Source organism: Denticeps clupeoides, chromosome 3, assembly GCF_900700375.1.
Source record: "Denticeps clupeoides chromosome 3, fDenClu1.1, whole genome shotgun sequence".
Taxonomy (NCBI): domain Eukaryota; kingdom Metazoa; phylum Chordata; class Actinopteri; order Clupeiformes; family Denticipitidae; genus Denticeps; species Denticeps clupeoides.
In genome coordinates, this window is record NC_041709.1 from 21368778 (window position 1) to 21391250 (window position 22473).

The 22473-nt window shown below is 44.3% G+C and overlaps 1 pseudogene; it reads left to right on the forward strand.

The window, feature by feature from the left end:
* Positions 1-2624: 2624 nt before the first annotated feature.
* Positions 2625-6834, forward strand: LOC114785567 (glutamine synthetase-like; annotated as a pseudogene).
* The last annotated feature ends 15639 nt before the right edge of the window (positions 6835-22473 follow it).

Genomic DNA, 22473 nt, shown 5'->3' on the forward strand with positions numbered 1-22473 from the left:
CGCCGTTTCCAGTAGCGCCCTACAGACAGCAGGGCAGTTGAGTGATGGCTTGGCATAAATCACGCAAGTGAGTTACTAGGGCAACCCAGCAAGCTCCCCCACCACCAGGCTGCCACTCACTGGTTTGCATATAGAACCGCTTTTCCGACCTCAGTGAGGCATCCGCTGAGACCTACAAACCACCAGCTCTAGTCATTGGCGACTCCATAGTTAGAAACGTGAGGATAGTGGCACCAGCAAATAAAATTTGATGTTACCAGAGCGCCGACATCTGCACAAATTTAAAAGTGCTGGCAAAAAATAACCATAGATATTCTAGTATAGCTATTCACGTTGGCGCTAACGATGTCTGGTTTCGGCAGTCAGAAATAAATAAAGATCATTTTATAAAGATGCTTGTTGTAGCCAATTCAATGTACTGTCTGCTGCTGCTTTTTGTTCTCTCAGAGGCACTGAATCAAGCGTGCAGACAACCTGCTGAATAGAAACAATGTTAAGCTCCCATAGATCAAGATGGCTGTTGGCTGTTTATAGTCGATGTCGAACCTGGCCTCATCCACTTCCGGGTCGTTGGCCCTGTGGGTGGCCACGCACCACCTGTGGCCCCTGGTAGTGGAGCAGCAGCAGTGACATTACTTGTTCTCAATAACACTGGGCACACCTGCTGCAGGCCTATAGACTGGAGGTCAAATGATAAGATGAATGGTATCAACTGGTAATACATAACCGGATCATGCTCGTGAAGCAAAACTGAAACAGTGATTTGTCCAGAAAGGTGCATGTGAAGTGTCCGTCTTCTTTCGTTTGTCAAACAGGTCCAGCCAGAACTGAACACCAGCGCACAAGAAAAATTTTAATTGCAAGGACTAAAATCATAATCACAAGAAATTAAGTAAGAAATACAATAAATAAATTGTGAATTGCAGGAAATGAAGTTGGAATTGCCAGAAATTATGTCAGAAATCTATTTTTTTAATGTGGCGGAAACGGGCTTCCATACGTTTAACCAGTCAGACACCGTGCTCTTAATTTACCAAAAATCGTTTTCCTGTCTGGATTGAATGAAGCGCTTATAAAATATTTCATTTATTCATTGTTTATACAGGAATTTCATGAATTTGCATTAGCATGCGGACATAATTCTATCTTAATTCATAGACATATTTTGCTAGGCCTGAAACAAATCTTGAATAGTCTCTATAAGTCCACTGATGCCTTAGATTCAGAAATGATTGAATTGGATTTATCAAATACATGTGACAGTCTTTTTTGTTTATTGAACTATGGTCGTCTTTGTATGGCACAGATGATTATGAGGGGCCGTTTAGGAAATATTTCAGACTTTTGTTACACAAACACATGTGAAACACACACACATTCACATATGAAACTGACAAGCATGCATTTATACTACTGAACACTCACACAGATACAGGTGAAAAAGACACACACACACACACACACACACACACACACACACATATGAAACGCTCACACGGATACATGTGATGGACTCTTATGTAACAAACAAAAAAATCAACTTTTCACTATGTCCATAAGTCATTTCAGTATATCTGGAAGGCATTTCGCTATATCCGGAAGGCGGTTCTATGGATTCTATTTTGGCGACCCGATTTAAAAAGCGGTAATTGTATTTTGCTCTTGCGCAGTCCAAACCAGGTCGTGACGCTGCTTTCCCTTCCTGACGGAAGATTCTCTGTCTCCCGAGTGCCACAGCGCTACCAGCCACAGCTCTACCAGCCACAGCGTGCCTCCTATGAATATTCAAATCTTTTTCATCTGTTTTTTACTTAGCTCATGGAGCAGTGGTGGCCTAGCGGTTAAGGAAATGGCCCCGTAATCAGAAGGTTGCCATTTTAAATTTCCCGATCTGCCAAGGTGCCACTGAGCAAAGCACCATCCCCACACACTGCTTCCACACACTCCCCAAGTGTGATGGTTAAATGTAGAGGACACATTTCACTGTGTGCACCGTGTGCTGTGCTGATGTGTATCACAATGACATTCACTTTACTTTTTATGGGCCTTTAACACAGTTTAAGTTTAATTTTTGTGTGCAAGTGTTTCATACGTGTGTGTGCGAGTTTTCAGTAGTATAAATGCATGCTTGTCAGTTTCATACGTGAATGTGTATGTGTTTCACATGTGTTTGTGAAACACAGTTGATGCTTCATAGATGACATGTATCCCAGAAGAATAACATACTACATCACAAAAAGACACAAAAAGAGAATGAGCAGCAAAAGATTATATAATTTGGTAGGCGTTCCCTTGGAGGATGTCTTTCAGATCACGTGTCACGGACCAGTAAGAAAAGCAGGCAGAGGAACCAGAGTTTCAGTATTCCCATTAGAGAGGACGACCGTTCAGGGGAGTACACCACAGGACTGGGGCTTTTAATCACAGGGGCATTTGAAACGTTCAATAGTTCATTTACAATATGTAAGGTAAAAGCTAACAAAAGAAATGTAATATTGCTACAACCATCCTTTGTGTTAGAATGTTCTACACAAGTTTATCAGCTGTAAATTCATTCACTGCACCCATAAATATTTTGGGACTCGTGACATGCTGTATTTTTCTTTCCAGATCTCTTTTCCATCATGTCAGTGTCACTCAGCTCCCAGTTAAGTAAGGCTCTGAGACAAACCTATCTAAGCCTGCCACAGGGGTCTCAGTGCATGGTGACCTACATCTGGATTGATGTGACAGGAGAGGAACTACGCTGCAAAACCCGAACTCTGAAAGATGAACCACAGGGCCTTGAAGGTGAGGAGCTAAGCCAATGCTTCCAGTAGCAATATTTACATTTAAATTTACATTTAAGGCATTTGGCAGACGCCCCTTTCCAGAGCGACTTACAACGTGCTTTTATGTTAAAATCAATGAATTGATCAATTCTGGATCACTAGGACCCCCCAACTATGAATACAATCTTTTTATTCACTCTGTTGTAGTTTCTATACATAAGTCAGACAATAAGTTACAAGTTAATCTAAATATTCTTAAAGGGGGAAGGTTTGAAAATACTCAGTGACTGAGCTGTTCATTCCACCAACGAGGGGCCAAGACAGAGAAATGAGTGTCATCCTTTTACCTTCAGAGATGGAGGGAATAGTCGAGCAGTACTGGAAGCAATATGTCTCCTAGTCCCTTCACAAGGGACCCACTCCTGCCAGTGCAAACATCACTATGTTACAGCTGCACGTCTGTGATAACGCGTTGCAGTGGAATCAGTTGCTTAGAAGTTCCTGACAAGTGATTTGGGAACTGCATATGACCATAGTGGTCACAAGGCCAAAAAAAACGAGCCTCCAGTACTGCTCGCCTGGTCCCTCCATCTCTGAAGGTAAAAGGAAAACATTCATCTAGACTCTTCTCCGTCTTGGCCCCTCAGTGGTGGAATGAACTTCCCCTCGAGGTCAGAACAGCTCAGTCACTGAGCACCTTCAAACGACAGCTCAAGGCCTTCCTCTTTAAAGAATATTTAGATTAAATTGTAATTTTCTTGTTGTCGAACTTTGTGTACAGAATCTACAACAGAGTGAATAAAAAGATTGTATTCATAGTTGGGGTCCTAGTGAACCGGAATTGATGGTAACTTAAGCACGTTGTAAGTTGCTCTGGATAAGGGCGTCTGCCAAATGCCGTAAATGTAAATGTAAAAAAAAAACAATGTCCCTGAGATGACCAGATGAAATAAGACTGAGACTTTAAATCTATTGAAAGCTGTAGACAGTTTATTAGAGCAGTAGAGCAGTTTATTATATTTTCTCTTTATCTTTTCATCTTTCACCTTTTCAGTTGTGTTTAGGCATGCAGTTGTGTGATAATTAGTGTGGTTGATTTCAACAGATATCCCTGAATGGAATTTTGGTGGCACCAGCACTGACTAGTCAAACAGATCCAACAGTGACATGTTCCTCATTCCTGTCCGTCTGTTCAGGGACCCGTTCACTCTCGACCCAAACAAACTAGTTTTGTGTGAAGTTCTCAACTCCAGTCGAGAACCAGCGGGTTAGAGTTCTTCTTCAACACCACTCATAGAACACAGCTCATCACAATTTAATACAAACCAGCAGTCCACTACACAACACACATTAACAACACCTCAGATGTCAGCACCATGTCAGCATCACTCTATAATCTTGACACATATCGGTGATTCTCTCAACAACATAGATCGATTTGCATTCAACAACCTTCATCTTCAAATAAACAACTAAATAGTAACATTTGGTTAAAATATGTATTACTCTAATTACTTATTTAATTATACAGCCACAACACTCAACTGTTTCAAGGCCCAATAAAATTCAGCGTATTTCATCAATCGGTACAACTGTCCAGCTCAATGCAATTTTACTCATCCATCACTCAACATCTTGTCAATTTTGCCGCAGAAACAAACCGCCGTCGTTGCTGCATCCAGGTGATGGAGAAGATTAAGGAGCATGAAATATGGTTTGGGATGGAGCAGGAGTACACCCTGCTCGGCGTAGACAAGCGCCCGTTTAGCTGGCCCACAAATGGCTACCCTGCCCCTCAAGGTACGTTTTGTTAGTGTTTATTTGTGGTTTCTCATAGAGCTACTTCTTTACCATGTTAGCTCTCTGTGCTAAGAATAAGACTTTGTAAATTATAAGATAATAATTATTCAATTCGATTTTACAATCTTGTTAAATGATCTTAGGCCAGTTTTTACCCAGTAGGTTATTCACACTTACACTGTAAAAAATAAAAAGTGGGGAAAACTTAAGGAATTTAAGGCAACCGGCTGAGATGCATTTTTAATTTCTCTCAGCTTCACGCACATGTAGTTGTGGCATGAGAGAACTTAAAATGCTTTGCAGCTGGTTGCCTTACATTTTTACGTTTTCCGCACTTGTTCTTTTACAGTTTAGTTGACCCAAATTTAATAGTAAAACATGCATGAATGGATCTTAAGAGAATGTATGAGTTTGTCACCTGGACAACAATATATAAAAATGCATAAAAAGACTGGTTAAATACAGGCCTCTTCATCAGATGGCACCATGTCATATTTTTTGTTAAGTGTGTGCAAGGGAAACTATTGCACTGTGCCTTGCTCATTTTCGTGCGTGGAGTTTCTTGTACAGAATATCTGTTGTTTACCAGCTCACACCCAGGCAGCAGGCTGCACCCCGGGCAGAAAGTTTTTTTTACAATAAAGCTTGGTGAATCCAGTTGACCGTTTCCTCATTGTGGCTTCTCAGATGCTCAGCACTGGAAAGATTTCCACAACATGTGACACAACACAAATATTTAAGTATTTAAACTAGATACCACCTAAAGTTGCAAATATTTAAATACCAAGATATTGTATTTGCATAGTCCATGTCATAATGAAAGGGAAATGTAATTAAAAGGTTTTATGAGAGTGCGTGTGTCCTCCATCAGGCCCGTATTACTGCAGCGTTGGGGCAGACCGGGCTTTTGGCTGAGACATCGTAGAAAGCCATTACAGAGCCTGTCTCTACACTGGCATCAAAATCGGTGGAACCAATGCAGAAGTCATGCCATCACAGGTAGATACACTGCCACACATATATGAAAGGATGAATGGATTTATACACTCCAATCAACTTTCTGCCTAAAACCCCCATTATTCAGCAGATGTTGAGGTGGCAGGGCCTTAAAATCATTACTGACCCAATTCTTTGTGAGGAGTATGACTTGGTGCTTTCAGCTCGGAGATACCCATTGAGCTGTACAAATAATTCATACAAATTTTTGTTAGTTTCACTAGCTATCAAACTATAAGAAAATAGTTGTGGAGTGGGTGATTTTAGGCCAATGTGCAGGTAATAGTGTGGAGGGCAGTGGTGCCATGGCATCTGCATAATGCTATATGCAATATTTTGATGAAGGGCATTAGTGCAATAAAATACAGAATTTATGGTGGCACTGGTATAGATGTAGGGCTGTAATGCAATAATCTGTTTAAGACAATTGTCTTCAAGGATAACTTAACCTAATTAACAGAGATATAAGCCCTCAGATGTATAAATTACACAAGACAAAGTCACACACACATATGGCAGGCATGCATACATGGCTGGATGAATGCAAAATCCACAACTTGACCACTGCTTGAAAGATAATGAATTGATAGCTCCTTGTTAATGCAGGGTTCTGTATTGGACCCCACAAAAACTACAGAATATCAGTAATTAAGCCTCATTGCTCTCTGTAGGGGGAGTTTCAGGTGGGTCCATGTGAAGGAGTGGAAATGGGCGATCAGCTCTGGATGAGCCGCTTCCTGCTTGACCGTGTGTGTGAAGACTTTGGGGTGATCGCATCTCTGGATCCCAAATCGCTGAAGAACTGGAATGGAGCTGGCTGCCACATCAACGTTAGCACCAAGTCAATGAGGGAGGAGGGAGGGCTGACGTAAGCAAATCATGTGACATACATACAAAAATACATCACAATTCTACAAATGAATGGTTCATTTAAAAGCTCCAAATACATGTAATCCACAGCCACATAAAAGCAGCTGTAGAAAAACTGAGAAATAAACACCAGGAACACATCAGCGTGTATGACCCCCATGATGGACAGGACAACCTACGGCGTCTCACTGGCCTCCACGAGACTGCCAGCATCCACGAGTTCTCCTCAGGTGTGGCCAACCGTGGTGCCAGCGTTCGCATCCCACGTCATATGGCTCAGGAACAGCGGGGCTACTTTGAGGACCGTCGACCTGCAGCCAACTGTGACCCCTACACTGTAACATGCGCCATCATCCGGACCTGCCTGGTGCCAGAGGAAGATGAACAGGGCTCCTGAAGGAGATGAAGGCTCATGAGAACCTTCCCTGTAGTTCATTAGTGCCTTCGTTTTGTGGTATCAAGTGCTTAGGGCTTCTAGTCACTTCTGAAGCATGGGCTTCTCATTTATTCAAAATAAATGTAAATGTAGTTAATGTGCCTTGAGTTGATGTTGTCACGATGGCTGGACGTGGCGAGGAAAAAGGACGCATACGTACAACTTCACGAAACAGGGGTTTAATACATGGTAGACAGGACAAGGGGAACATCACCAAACAATGACCTGATGGCATACAGACATGAACAGGGCAGCTTTATACAATCATACACAGTTGAACACAATCAGAAAACATTTCACAGGACAAACATGAAACTCCAGTCCGAACTCCGTACCCAGAATAGGCCAAGATCATGACATTATCCTCCCTCCTAGGCACAACTCCCTACACGCCATCCAAAATGGTTCATGAAAGGGGTGTAAGGAAGTCCATAAGGACGAGTGGTGACTGTCCTGCACTGATGGCTTACGGCCCGGACCTCGTCTTGGTTATCGCCAGGAACAGCTGAACGGTGTGACTGGTCTCCTCGACCCCACGGTACCATAAGGCAGCAGGAGAGGCGGCGTCAAATTCGAAACATGGCGGGAAACGGCTCTTTTCAAGTGTAAAATGTAAAAATTTGGTACCTACTGAAGTAGTATGCGACGCATAATAATTTAGGTTCCAAGCATTTGTGTGTCCAAATTTGACCAATGAGATGGGCCCTTACTATCTTTATACCCACCTCTCAAGTAGGTGATATAATGCTATTGGCTAGACCGGGCCATGTAATGTTTACATGTTAATATAAATTTTTTATTATGTGAATGTTGACAATATGTTTGTGTTTCCACAACAATATGTATATATGCAATTGTATACAATGCAAACACCTTTTTTCTTATATTTAATTATATTTACTTATATTCCCCACAGAAGAGCATTGACACAATATAACATATATATAGCACATTGTGATAGCTCGTCACGTTCAACTTCATTCATTTTGGCAGTCTTCACACTTCCTTCATCTGAAAACTGTGTGGATTAAAAATGCTAATGTAATAAACAAACAAATAAACAAACAATTGTGGGAAAATAAATCTAATGTTTGATTGGGTGATGTTGTATAATTTTCATTTTCTTTACAATAGCCTCCATAACTTTGGTTTGTGGAACATATGTTCTATATTCATAACCACTTTATACACGTGCATATGTTCCATATTAATAACATTTATGTATTCATATATTCTATATTAATACCAGTGCAATATACATATTGCGTATTACTAACTGTTCTATCACTTTTTTAATAATCATATTTGTTCTTTATTCAACTTTGTATTACTTACTAGCCGTTGATACAAGCTGGACTAGGGGCTCCGGCCCATAACAAAAGAAAGGACAAAAACGAAAACCTACTATGATGAAACGAAGAAATTTAACAAGTATTTTATTAACAAATAAATATATAAATAAAGAAGAAATATATATGAAATGAATTACAACGAATAACAACAAACAACTTGACATTGTAACCGTGTGTTAGTATTTTCAGTTCTGACAATCGTCACACGCCTGCGGGTTTGTTTAACTTTATTCCCTTTTATTTCCCGTTTTGGCCACCGCGCCATTGTTTATTTGTATTTGTTTGTTTATTTAATAATAACAAAACCCTTCCCAGCATGTCAGACATCTGCGCTTCCTTCCCCCGTAAGTCCGTAGTCGTGACAGAATGCCAGAGACCCACCCAAAAGCGCAGAGGTAAAAAACAGAGGAGAAGAAATGCCGCGAAGGGCGCAGCCCGGCGCAGCGAACGCGGACGCCAGGGGAGAGACGCGCCGCCCGTTCTGGTGGAGCGTTTTCTCCCCGAGAAGCCGTGGTACGCGGCGCCGCGTGATGACGTCACCCCCGGGAAACTCCGCGAAACCCGGAAGCGACAACGTCGGCGGGTGAGTGGGCGGAGCGAGGACGTTGGCGTCGGCAGCAGCGAGGAAGTGACGTGGGCAGCGAGCGCAGAAGATGCGACCCCCACGATCTTCGGCATGTCGAGCCAAGAACTCTGCGCTCTGCTGGCAAGGCTCCCCGTGGACTGGGACGACACGGACGACGACGAGAGCACGGGAGACGAGAGTTGGGCTCCGCCCATCGCGCCAGTCTGCGATCATCGCAAGGTCCGTGGGGACCCACGTCACTTCCAGGGGGGTGAGAAGCGACAACGGCGGCGTCCCTCCAGCGAGGAGGTGGGCAGGCTCCAGCCCGAATGGCCACAGTACTGCCCATGGGAGTTGATCGCACCCTGGGTCCAGGATGTCCGCAGGGTGGACGACCCTCGGAGTCACCAGTGGGAGGACACGGATGACGAAAGCGACAATGACGTGGATTTTCGTTGGGCAGTCAGGGCCGGGATGGCTCCAACCAGCGTGCGCGTCCGGGATTGTCGCGACATCTATGAAGATTCACGTGACTTCCGAGGGTACGAGGTCGACACGGACTATGACGAGGATGACGGCAATTGGGCAGTCGGGGCCGGGATGGCTCCACCCAGCACGCGCATCCGGGATTGTCGCGACATCCATGAAGATCCACGTGACTTCCAAGGGTACGAGGTCGACACGGACTACGACGAGGATGACGGCAATTGGGCAGTCGGTGCCGGGATTGCTCCGCCCATCGTGCCCGTCCATGATCGTTGCGAGGTCCGTGGAGACCCACGTCAGTCCCAGAGGTGCGTCAACAGCGAGGAGGAGGACAGCGATGCGGGGGTAAGCTGGTGGAACAGGGCGACAGGAGGTCGCCAGCCAGCAACTTCACTGCCGGAACTGCCTCACAGGGAAGATGCCCTCCCAGTTCCAGTCGCCGACCCGCCTTCCCTCTGCTCGGGCGTTCCCCAGCTGAACGGCAGCGCATCACCAGCGCCCCCGCATGCTGGAGAAGACGTCCACCACCCCCCACGCCACACGCCCCCCACCATCTCCAGCGACGTGCCCAGCCCCGTGTGGGACAGCCCAATGGTCCCAGGACCCTTCAGTGGGGCAGCAGACACGGATGAGATCACCACCATCCTCACGTGTCTGACTGGATCAGCATGGGGCTGGAGCGCAGTCCTCTGGCAGCAGGGAGAGACCAACAGGAGTTTTCGAGACTTCCAGCAGAGACTGAGGGCGGAGTTTGATCGGCCAGAGCCTGAGCCAGGGATCGAACTCTGCCCCTCCACCACATCCAGCGCCAGTCAGGATCCGGGGCAAGAAGACCAAGCACTGGCGGGCGACGAGAAGGTCGCGCCTCCCGAGATCCTGGCTGTGCCCCCTGAGGAGGTCCCGGAGTGCTCAGAGAGGGAACCAGACGACCCTTTCTTCTGTCTGTCTCTGTCTGTGTGTGTGTGCGTGGTATATGTGTCCGTATGTCGCCCCCACTTCCCCTCTTTGTGTCCACCAGATGGCGACCGAACCCCAGGGAGGAGGTTCCTGACCTGAACGTGCTGGTCCAAGGCGAGGTGGACAAGCCCCAAGGTACCCCTAAGTCCAGCCGGGGGGGGTGCTCCCCCAAAGAATTTTTTGGGGGGGTGCAGTTCGGGTTGGGGACTCCTCCTGAGGGGAGGGTAGGTGTGGAAGCGATTGAGCTGGGTCCTCCGGTAGCCGGTGAGGAGGGTGGGCCAGGCATGGGTCTGTGTCCGCCTCCAGAGGGGTGGAGCGCCATAGAGCCCCCGGGTAGGCATGAGGACCCAGCTGGGACAGGCAGGAAGAGGGCCTGCTTGTCCCAACGGACGCAGAAGGGGCTAGCCGGATGGTCTGGCAATGCCCCCCCCCTTGGCACCAGGGCCGTGCAGCGAGAGGGGCTGCATAGTCCCAGAAGGCACCAGCCTGGGGTGCCTGGAACAGTCGCCGGAGGCTCTGGGACAATCAGAGGGGACGTGTGGAGACAGGGCCCACACGTACCCAGATGGATCGGCCCTGATTATTGTGTGCAGGTACGGGAGTCCGGGGCCGCCATGCGGGACCATGCCGGGGAGCCAGGCTGAGGGTCCGGGGCCGCCATGCGGGACCACGCCGGGGAGCCAGGCCGAGGGTCCGGGGCCGCCATGCGGGACCACGCCGGGGAGCCAGGCCGAGGGTCTGGGGCCGCCATGCGGGACCACGCCGGGGAGCCAGGCCGAGGGTCCGGGGCCGCCATGCGGGACCACGCCGGGGAGCCAGGCCGAGGGTCCGGGGCCGCCATGCAGGACCACGCCGGGGAGCCAGGCAGAGGGTCCGGGGCTGCCAAGCGGGACCATGCCGAGGAGCCAGGCCGAGGGTCCGGGGCCGCCATGCAGGACCACGCCGGGGAGCCAGGCAGAGGGACCGGGTCCTCCAAGGGGAGGATACAGCAGGGCAGGAGCCCTGTGGTTGCCGCCGTCCGCCCCGCCGCCTCCACTGATGGTACTGTTGGGGCTCCGAGGACGTAGTCCTTGGAGGGGGGGCTCTGTCAGGATTGCCTGCAGCTAGGGTCCACACCTGACTCCAATCTGACGCCCCATAAATGCCGGATGTTTCCGCCCCTTCTAGATCTCCGGCATTTTCGTGAACTTAACATTGTAACCGTGTGTTAGTATTTTCAGTTCTGGCAATCGTCACACGCCTGCGGGTTTGTTTACGTTTATTCCCTTTTATTTCCTGTTTTGGCCACCGCTCCATTGTTTATTTGTATTTGTTTGTTTATTTAATAATAATAAAACCCTTCCCAGCATGTCAGACCTCTGCGCTTCCTTCCCCCGTAAGCCCAAAGACGTGGCAGAAGCAGGCCAAGACAACAAGTTGATGCAAAAGGGAAATGGTAGGGAGGCAGGCAGGCGGCACGGCAAGCGTAGCCCTGAAAAAGGAGACTGAGGCTCCTTTTATTCTGTCCACAGCAGGAACAGATGGGCTGTATTTTTAATATCCAGGCACCTGCAAACACAATACAAAACACAGAACAGAAATACCAGGACGTAACACCACATATTTTATATGTACTTGCATCTTGTTACTGAGTGAACTCAAATATTGTGTATTTTTGAGAGACTCTGTCTCTTCACACAGTTTATTGGTGAAGTAACTCCCTGCAAACTTGCTGATGCTTTGGAGCGCATTCAACACTGTCTGGTAAACTTCTTCTTGCTGTTCCAGCTCAAGCATGTTTTGATGATCTTTATTTTGGTCTAGTTTATTAAAAGTGATAAGTGATGAGCCAGTGATGAGGGGTGTCAGAGATGGACAGGATCATGAATTCTTCTTTTGATTTGGCCAATTAAAAGCAATGGAATGCGTGGGGTTTCACTCCTACTGGGAGCCGCCATGTTTGCAGAAGCTCTCAGTGGGAGTCCATATGTGTACATCAGGGAGCCACCATGTTTCAGTGACCACACCTAGTTAATTTATCATTTGAAACTGCCTTCATGTGACAGAGTGTCATATTACAGACATTCATCTTTAACCGTATCAGATGATGCTTCTCTGATACCTGAGAACCTACAGCACACTCCTGAGTGCTCCGGCCGGCCGCGCACTCTCCACGCCGCGATGGGGAAGCTGCAGGAATTCAACGTGTCTTTCACCGACAACAAGGTGGTGTACGGTGTGAGGGAAATGTTAAAGCAAAGTGTTTTAATGTAAAAGAAAAGTGTTTCTATTATGTGCTTCTAATCCAAAGCCTGCAAAACAGAGTCGTAAATCTTTGGGTCTGACAGCTTTAATTCTGTGGAATGTGTAAGATCCTGCTCTATGCTGGCACAAAGATAAACATCAGTGCTTCACCGACCATATATATATATATATATATATATATATATACACACACACACACACACGTCACTGTGTTCAGACCTTTGGGGATTCAGTTAGCAAGTCTTCCCATGCGCGCATGTAAATAAAACCTGACTAAATTCATTAAGCTGTTTCTCATTGTGACTCCTCAGACGCTCAGTGATGGAAACAGCTTCCATGACAATTTGGTGTCAGAAGTGGGATCGGTTATGCCTGCCAAGACCTGATCAGAGGGACTGATCACCTGGATTTAAAAAAGATCCATCTCCAATCCTCATTTAGGGTTCAGAGTGACGGAGACTCTGGTCTGAGTTCTTGGCTGGCTGCACCGAAATCTACTTCTTCATCTGAGGACACGGTGAGCTAAAATAATTAAACTAGAAAATACTTAATTTCTTAAAATTTTAATTAAATCATATTTGCTTGACTCTGTGGTTAACTGAATTCAGTCAGGTGAAAGGAGTGATATTTTCCCATTTGTGTGAACAAAGTACTCTGGCGCTATACTGTGACATAATGTAGCATGAAATAAGGGTGCGAGATAAGATTGGTTTCTCCGTGAGTCAAAATCACCGGGCTGTTTCGTGGCTGTGAGCCTGAGTGACAAGACCAGTGAAATGGGGAAAAAGAAGCTCCTATTATTTTTTTAACTTATATAATGATAAAAATGATAAAAGAGAATGAAAACCATGGTAATTCCTGTCTGTGTATGAGCACAGACACTCTCTCTCTCTCACTCTTTGGGTGTGTGTGTGTGTGTGTGTGTGTGTGTGTGCGCGTGTGCGGGGGCCCCTCCTTTCTCTCTCTCTATCATTCTCGTCTTGTCTTGTTTTGTGTGAGGATTAGACTCTTAGCAACAGATGTTACTGTCTGGACAAAAATATTTTTCATTTACATTTTGTTTGTTTTAACTTTCTGAGCGTTTTAAAATTAGGCTTGTGAAAAGCTGGGGAAAATGTAAGTTTATATAAGTATATATTACACCTAAACTGTGCATTTGTACTGTGCATGTCGCTTTACACATAGGTGTGTGGGTTTTTTTCTGGTTTTGATATTGATTTGAAAATTGAGACTTTGAACGTGATGAAGTGTGTAATATTTGGTTGACTGGCATGAACATTGTGGTTTTTCTGCAGGTGGGTGTCTTAGTCAAGCTCAGCTAAAAAAAAAATTTAAAAAAAGGGAAAAAACTGTCTTTGTGTCTTTGTTTTCGATGAGAATTCTATGGGTTCTTCAGCCTGTCTGAGTGTAGACTCCGCCCCTCCGCCCTGCAAAAATGTACAGCCCCTACCAGACCAAGAAGATGCAGATCTACAGCCGATTCCTGCTGCAGTACTACTTCCGTCAGAAGATGTCCCTCTTCCAACTCTACAAGAGCCATCCAACGCCAGAACAACTGTTTGCCCCCGCTCAAGTAGTGGACTCTCTGGACTGGTAAAAAATGTGATGAATCCATTTTCTCCCTCCAAAACGCGTTCAGACACTGTTTACAACCGCCATGACCCCGCAGTGACCACACTTCCCATAATCCAGGTGGCTGGGGGATGGCCCTGTTTATGTTTATAGGCCGTGGTCAACTGATAACCTCTTGAACTCTTCTAAGCATCTCCCTAAAGCAGAACGAGGGGGAACAGCCTTGTCTAGGGCCGTAAATGATTTGCACGAAGAGGTGAGAGAATGCCCCAACAAAAGCAGAGGAAAAGGATGCGGCGTCGCCTATGGTGGGAGATGTGGACAGAGAAGAGGAAGTCCACCACGGGCATTTCCAGTTGGATTGATGGGTGACGTGAGGTGGAGTTCCAGACAAAGGCATGGCTGAAGCCCTGGAGAAAGTTCCACATAAGGTTATGTACATCTACACTGACACATGCTGGAAACCAACATACACTGACATAAATTACACAAACGTGCATTCTACACATTTTGCTGCAGATTTCCTTTGAGAAGAGCATTCAGTCTCTCTCCATGTTTAATTTGACTTTTATTATTTCTTCTTCTGGATCAGGAGGATCCCTCCATTGAACACTGCTCTGTGAGAGAAAGACATGTTAACTTATTGTGTGTCTCTCAACAAACGTTTGTCAGATATTCACTCCCAGGTTGGTGCTGCCCTACCACGATCAGTCAAAATCCAACTTCCATCGCTTACAGCCAGGAGACTTCGTTTAAAAAAAAAAAAAGCTTCCAGAGACAAAGTGGAACCAACAACGCTGGACGGGACCCTTCCAAATCCTGCTGACAACCCACACTGCAGTCCCACTGTAAGAGGGTACCGGTGCCCCCAGAAGGCCCTCCAACATGAGCAGACAATGCACCCGAGCAAGATCAGTAAGGAAATCTGTGTCCTTACTGAAATACGTAGCGTGCCAAGCTACCAACCCGGCTCATCATGGATCAACCTTGCCCCTGGCATCCCTCTCGCATATATGGCTTGTCCCTGAGAGGATCAGTGTGCTGTTCCTTATCGGTCTCATTACTACACTCCCCATCCTTCTGTGGCATGAACACTTTGATAAGTCAACACTGAGTCCAACACCTGCCCCTACTAAGTCTGCCTTCTTCTTAAGCCCAATATCTCCTTCTGACTCCCCTCAGTCAAGAAGGAAGAGATTAGCTGAACTGCCTCCTAATACTTCCAAATGTGGTATTAGTCTTGCACACAGGTCCCTCATAGAAGTGACACTCTTCTGACACAATATCAATTACTCTAATTGGCTTGTCCTATAAGGGACATAAAGCAATAGACTATGCAGGCTATCCTTGGTATATGACTAATAATCAACTGCATACATCTTGGTCCACCCTAGTAGCAGATCCCCTCGGATATGATTGGAGCTCCTATACTACTACTGATTGGGCTCCACATCAACGTCCCCTACTCAATCTGACACCTCCTGGACTGAACCTACTGATAACTGTGAACTTAACAAAAACAAGCCTGATCCCACCCGGCATAGTGGCTGTTGGTTGTTTTATTTGTGGGCTTATTCTAGTGGTACCGATGCCAAGATGCAAGTGTTAGCAGTGAACCCATTCTGAGTCAAACATCCGCCTCCCGTGGTGTTAGTACTGTCTCCAACCTAACCACTGACGACTATTTTGAATTGATCACTGGCATATCTGGTCTAGGGCTGCAACTAACAATTATTTTAATAATCGATTAATCTGCCGATTATTTTTTTTTTATTAATCGTAGAATCGGATTTTAAAAAGCATTCATTTCCAACCCTTTATTCAAAAACAGAACCAAAATCTTTAGAAAGTGCACAAACATGTTGCTCCTTGAGCTGTTATAATAATAATAAAATAAAATAAAAATGGACTAACACAAAAACATACACATGTATGCTTTACATCTGCCAAATATACTTTTTTTTTTAAATAAAGTGCCACCTGAGCTGCAAGAACGATAAATAATTTATAAAAAAAATAAAGAACAATACAAATCAGAAAATTTTACAGGATTTGTTTGAATGTCAGAACTTGTTCTCTACTACACTGCAGATGCACACACTCACAAACTCTCACACACACACACACACTGCAAAAAATGCTTTTCTAACTTAGTAGTTTTGTCCTGATTTCAGTCCAAATCTCTAAAAAATCTTAAATCAAGATACATTTACTAGACACATGAAATAGCATAAGAAATTGTCTTGTTTTCTGAAAAAACATCTCAAAATTAAGTGATTGTTTGTTTAAAACAAGCAAAATGATCTGCCAGTGGGGTAAGAAAACTAATCTTAATGAGATATTATCTCAAACAGAAATTTAAGCATCACTTAATTTTCACATGCCATCTTTCTTGTCTAGTAATATTGATTGAAGATTTTTTAGATATTTGGACTGGAAACGAGACAAAATTACTAGGTAAGAAAAGTTTTTTTGCAGTGTAGTTATACATGACAACAGATTGAAAAATGAATGGTCCAAAAAAGGCTAGTGAACCCAGGTCGAAAAGAAGTGTTCTTAAATGCACTAAAAAGATGTTAGAAATCCAAATAATACATTTGCAATACATTTGTATTTTTTCAGTACCTACCTTTACTGTACTTAAGTATGGTATTAGAAAGTACACTGTCAGTACAGTGTAATTAAAATATATTTCGTTCTGTCTTTTAAAAATATGCTAAAATGTAAGCATACTTTCAGTTACATTTCAGCATATTTATTTAAAACCCATTTATTCAACAACTTATTTGAAGTTGTACTTCAATTCATTTTACAAAAGTATACTTTTCAGTGTCCTGCAATAAATATGTTATAGGCTAACTTTTTAGGCATACTTTTATCATCATTTCTGTGTATTTACTTAAGGTAACATATTTATTCAGCACTTCTTCCGTATACTAACTAATGTAACAAAGTCAAAGCAGTCAAAGCATCATTTGAATATTTTCCTGTATGCTTTCCATAGAAAAACACCACATTTCTGGCTACTTTACAGTGTATTTATTCTCAACATACTACAGTGTAGTTAAAATGGTATACTTTGAAGAGAATTGCAAAAGTATACTAAGCAAAAAGACACGTAACTGCACATACATTCAGTTATAAAGCTGATGATAAAAAATGGTACTACATATGTAATATGAGGTTACACGAGGTTACAAACATTTTCAATAATCCCTCTACTTGCTTGCATTTTATCAATGCAGTTGCAATTATGTACATCAGTCCCTTTCAATATTATTTGGCAACATACATCTTCTGTTTGACATTAATCATGACGCATTTCCTTTTCAAAGCCTGTGGATGCACTGCATAAATAGTGTTGGACTCCGTCACTTCATTCACAAAGAAACCTTAAGGTCTGCATCCCTATGAATTTGACTTCTAGACCTGTAAAGCTCCTTGACCAAAACACAACTCTGTTGTGTATTACAACCTGCAGTGTAAAATGCCACGATTCTCAGGATCTTGCAAATTGTGCCATCAGCTAATTCTACAAGTGAGTTGTTTCTTTTCTGAAGTCTTGTATAAGTTTCTGAATGATAGAGAACACGGTCAACGAGAAAACGATCATAATATAGGTACTGCTCTACCCTGACACCAAAAAGTTCCTCAATAGCAAGAATGTGACGTACTGGAACATTCACTGGATTAGAATTACCAAATACCCTAACATTATCTGAGAGGTGTGATGATTTAGCTGTCTTTTGCTTGTTGTTTTGCATATCATAGAATAGTTCTTTCACAGTGTCTATGGCAATGTTCATGTGTTTGTTTGCTTTGTTTGAAAGGTCTCTCCATTTGAGGAATCTCTTGACAATCTGATCTTGAACATATGTGGTTCCATTAAAGAATTTCAGTAGGGTGCCATTAAAACTTTCAAATGAAAATGTGGATGTGGCCCACAGGGGACCCCAGTTTCTGACACTTGCTGAAATGTGTGTCATCAAGTGCACATTGAAAGTCATGTTTTCTCGTCCGTACAACTTCTCAAACTCCATGACAATTTTTTTCAATGCCTTCTCTGCATTATCAATATCAAGTATTTTGATGTTTTTCTGAAGCAGAGTATAGACACCAAAAACAAGGAGGAAAAGATGGTTCAAATACTTCTTTGAAAGAATATCAGAAAGCACAGGTAAAGCATAGAACAAAAGAAAAGATCACCATTCTGAGGTTTTTCAATATTTCCGTTCCTTTACTGAACGTGGGACTCTAGTTAACTCTACTGGAGGCTTGATGGCTAGCAGCTGCTTATCAATCATTTCAGATTTAGTGCCGATATACCATGGCTTTGCATTATTTCTCGAATCTAGCCATAATGTCGTTAGCTGCCGTGTTACTCCAAGGCAAATGCTGTGCTGGTATTCTGGCACAAATCCATTTACCATCTGAAACTTTTAAAGTTTCATTAGAGGAGAGGGACCTTTCACTCCCATTACAGGTTGCTGAGGAGTTGCAGCCATTGCATGGTCAAAATGTTCAGATTCTGATCTGAGAGGAGGTTCAGGACTTATATGTGAGTATGGACCACCTTTATGGTAGCAAAAGTCACAGCCATATTCTCCATTGAACTGTTTTGTGTTACGAATTTGAGCACGAGCCACTGAATCTGAACTACAGATCAGGGCATGCACTTTAGATGAATGCTGTTGGTTCTGTGTGTCTATCCATTTTATTCCATTTTCCTCCAATTCTTGTAGCTGATCAACAAATGGAGTTAACAGAGTTGTCATGTTGGGTTTCACCTCACCACACCAAATACATGGTATGCAAACATTACTTTTCCGATCTTTTGGGTTCAGTTCCATCACAGTTCCACAAAATACTTATGTCATCTTTACCAGTTTCACCACTCCTGATTAGCTTCTCATACTGCATTCCTGAATGTATATAATTAAAAACACCACTGGGTGATACATTCCTTGCCAAATCTGTCTGGGGATTTTCAAGAATGTCCTTAATTTGGGAGGATAAATTCAAAACAAGAAAATATGACCCATTTCTCAAATTAGTGTCTGCATCAAATGACATGTGACATATTGTACATTGTGTCTGACCAGTACCATTACCTATGTAGCTTGTGCATCCAGAACAGTAAAAATGTGCTTCATACTGTCCATACTGTCCATAGGCCTCATGGAACAGGTAAGAAGTTGCAGGCATTGATCCTGGGAAATGTTCATTGAACATTTTGAGAAGATGTTCAAGAGCTATCCCTGTCAGGTTGTGTCTCAAAATGTACGCCATCAAAAGAAGCAGACTCTGTCCTTTGGAGAGAGGTGCCCCTGGGTAGAGGAGCTCATCCCCTTCGGATTTCTAGAAAAAAGAACAAATCAGTAATTAGAGTCAGCATTTAATATCCAGCTATACTAAATTTATAACTAAAGTGTACCTAAATTGTTCAAAGTATGTAGTGTTCAGTTTATACATCCTGAGCCAAAATCATTATAATTACAGTGCTTTTACATTAAGTTAGATATCCGTGAACATGACTGAAGATATACATATGTGTGTACATATCCTTTATAATGCCACATTGTGTATGTTTCATGAAAGTACCTGTAATGCATTACAGTTTGGACTTTGAGGTGGTTGAGGTACATCAGGTGCTGGTTGCAAATTAGCAGTATGCTCCTGGTGTCCTCTGGTGTCCTTTTGGTCTTTGTAAATCTATGGAATATATCGTATATCTGTGTAATAAATTCTTATGAGTGTTTTAAACAACAACTTTCAAGAATATGTGTTCCAAACAATGTCAAATGACCTGTAACTGGTTCCTCATTGCTTCACTGTAACCTTCCTCAGTAGTTACAAGTGACTCTGTCAGGTGAGGCAGTGCACTGAAATCACTGTTTAGTTCATCTGCAACAGACTAAATATTTATTTTGAGTAATTATTTAGTGTTGTGACAAATGGCAGACATAAACTGATATAAATAATAAATTGCATACCCAGACAGACACTGCTTATTATGTCAAGGTGTTTTTAAAAGGATCTCCTTAGAAAACAATTCACACACTAAGGGATGTGCACATCATGTCAATACTTGGTACACACGTTGCTGTGTATACTTGGCAGCATTAAATGTAGTGTACTTATTGTCCTGACTTAGTTTTAGACTGTAGTTTATGACACTGACTGTATTTAGCTCAATAATGGGAAATCTTTATAGAGCTGAATTTTGTGTACACGCATGACCACAACGACCACTTTACAAACTATACAGCATATAACCATGTAACAGAATATTTATTTTACCTGTATTTTCCTTTTCCGGTATGCAATTGTTCTTGGGATATCTGACACGCTGGTAGAAACAAAGTCTTTATAAACTACTGTGCCATAGTTCTGCAATGAGATTGAGATAAGGACATTACATAGGTGTCTGAGATGTTGCAGGATGACAAGAATAACAGCATCAGAAGGAAACTGATAGGATTTCTGGCAAATTGACAATCTGTGGAAAGTGTCACCAATGAGAACTTAACAAAAAATTAGGAAATTCAGTGTTACCTCTTTATCTCTAGCAAGTCTCATTCACCTGTAATCTGTGGTTCTTGTTGTTTTCAGATGCCTGTAGATAGGTGTCATGGTGAGCACCAAAGCCTCCCCCTGCTCAACCACCCGCTGCTTGTTTCCCATCACCATCTGCTGAAGGACACCCAGACCTGGCCGTTATGAGGGACAAGCCCTGGTGGATTCTGGAGCAGCCATGAATCTAATCGATATCGACCTGGCCACCCAACTCCAGCTCCCCAGCTGCAGTCAGGGGGCTGGATGGAAGCCCGTTGGGCTCGGGTCCTGTTCCAAACCAAACCCCTACTAATCTGCCTCGAGCCCAACCATATCGAAACCATGACCTTTTATCTGACCGCGACTCCCCATGACCCCATCGTGCTGGGTTACCCCTGGCTAACCGCCAACGAACCCCACATTGACTGGACCACAGGCACCATTAAACAGTGGGGACGCCAATGCGTCCGCCACAACCCTCGACATACCACAGCAGCGAATCATTCTTGTCCCCCTCGGCCACACCCCTCAACCCAAGCCATGTCCCCGAAAATGTGGACCCTTCCGAGTGCCTCGCCGCATCGGCCCAGTCCTCCGCGTCTCCTACCTCCGCCAGGCCCACCCATCCCCTCAGCAACCACCTCAGTCTCCGCCACCGTCTCCGCAGCGACTCGACGGCTCTCCGACCCACACCCTGATCTACCGGGCCCGTCAGGTGCCGGGCCTAAGAGGGGGGGCTCTGTCACGGCCAACGCGCCTCCAGCCTGCTAGAGGGCGCCTCACCAACCTGGGAGACGACGACCCGGAAGAGGAAATGGAAGCGGGCGGTGGCAAGTATAAAAGTGAGGTAACCCCAAGGAGACACGCCCGCTCTTTGTATGAGTTGTATGAGTTTACTCGCCAGAGACGCTAGCTCTCGCACCCCCGACCCAAGATAATTGTACCTTCCTGAAATACGACCTTCGCCTGCCCACGACTTCGAGAATTGCCTGATCCCCTGGAAACCACGAAAGGAACCCCGACCGGAACTTCCTGGCTACAACCTCTACCTGCCCCTGACCTTGAACCTACCTGACCCATCGGTTAAGACGGGATTCCATGCTCCCCTATCGTCCTGACGCCCAAGACCTACTCCCGTCCAGTCCAAGATCCCGGACCATCCTGTAACCCGCCGTCTTCCGGTTCTCCTCTGCCCCGGTCCTTCCCAAAGATCCCGAACTGACTCCCCGCTGCGTTGCAGCGCGTCCATTGCTTCCTCATTCCTCGCCGGCCAGGCGCCCCCGGTCCTCCTGCCCCGCTCGCCCAGTGTCCTCTACCGGTACGACGGCTTATCCCCACGCCCAAAGCATGTCTGCAAGTACGTCGTCGAATTCCCCCTGTGACAATAGGATTTGTATTTCTTCATTTTGGTCATTTGCTAGTTACCAAGTGCTGCCTGCTATGCACAGGCCTAACAGCAAGAAAAAAAAAAGACTTATTTCGTGTTTTTATGATCTTCGCAATGCAATGTAAAACTTTACTTGACAGCATGTCATCATATTTGCACTACCTTGTTAGCTAACTGTTAATGCTCCAGATTAGCTTGCGCCATTATAGGAAATATTTATAACGCTATGCTCAGAGATCTTTGGTAATGTTCAAAGAGACAAAGAGAAAATTGCACTTCGTTATGGTAATCTGCCCGAATCAACTTGTCAGGCCTATAGGCTAATAATTTCAAACAAAGGGATTTTGCAGATTAACTTAGTTGTAATTATAACATAAATAACTAGGTGATATAGTTAATGCAACGTTCATGCTACAATATTCTACTACCGAGTGTATTTACTTAAAAATACCAAAAATACCTACCTTAAATACAAATAATTA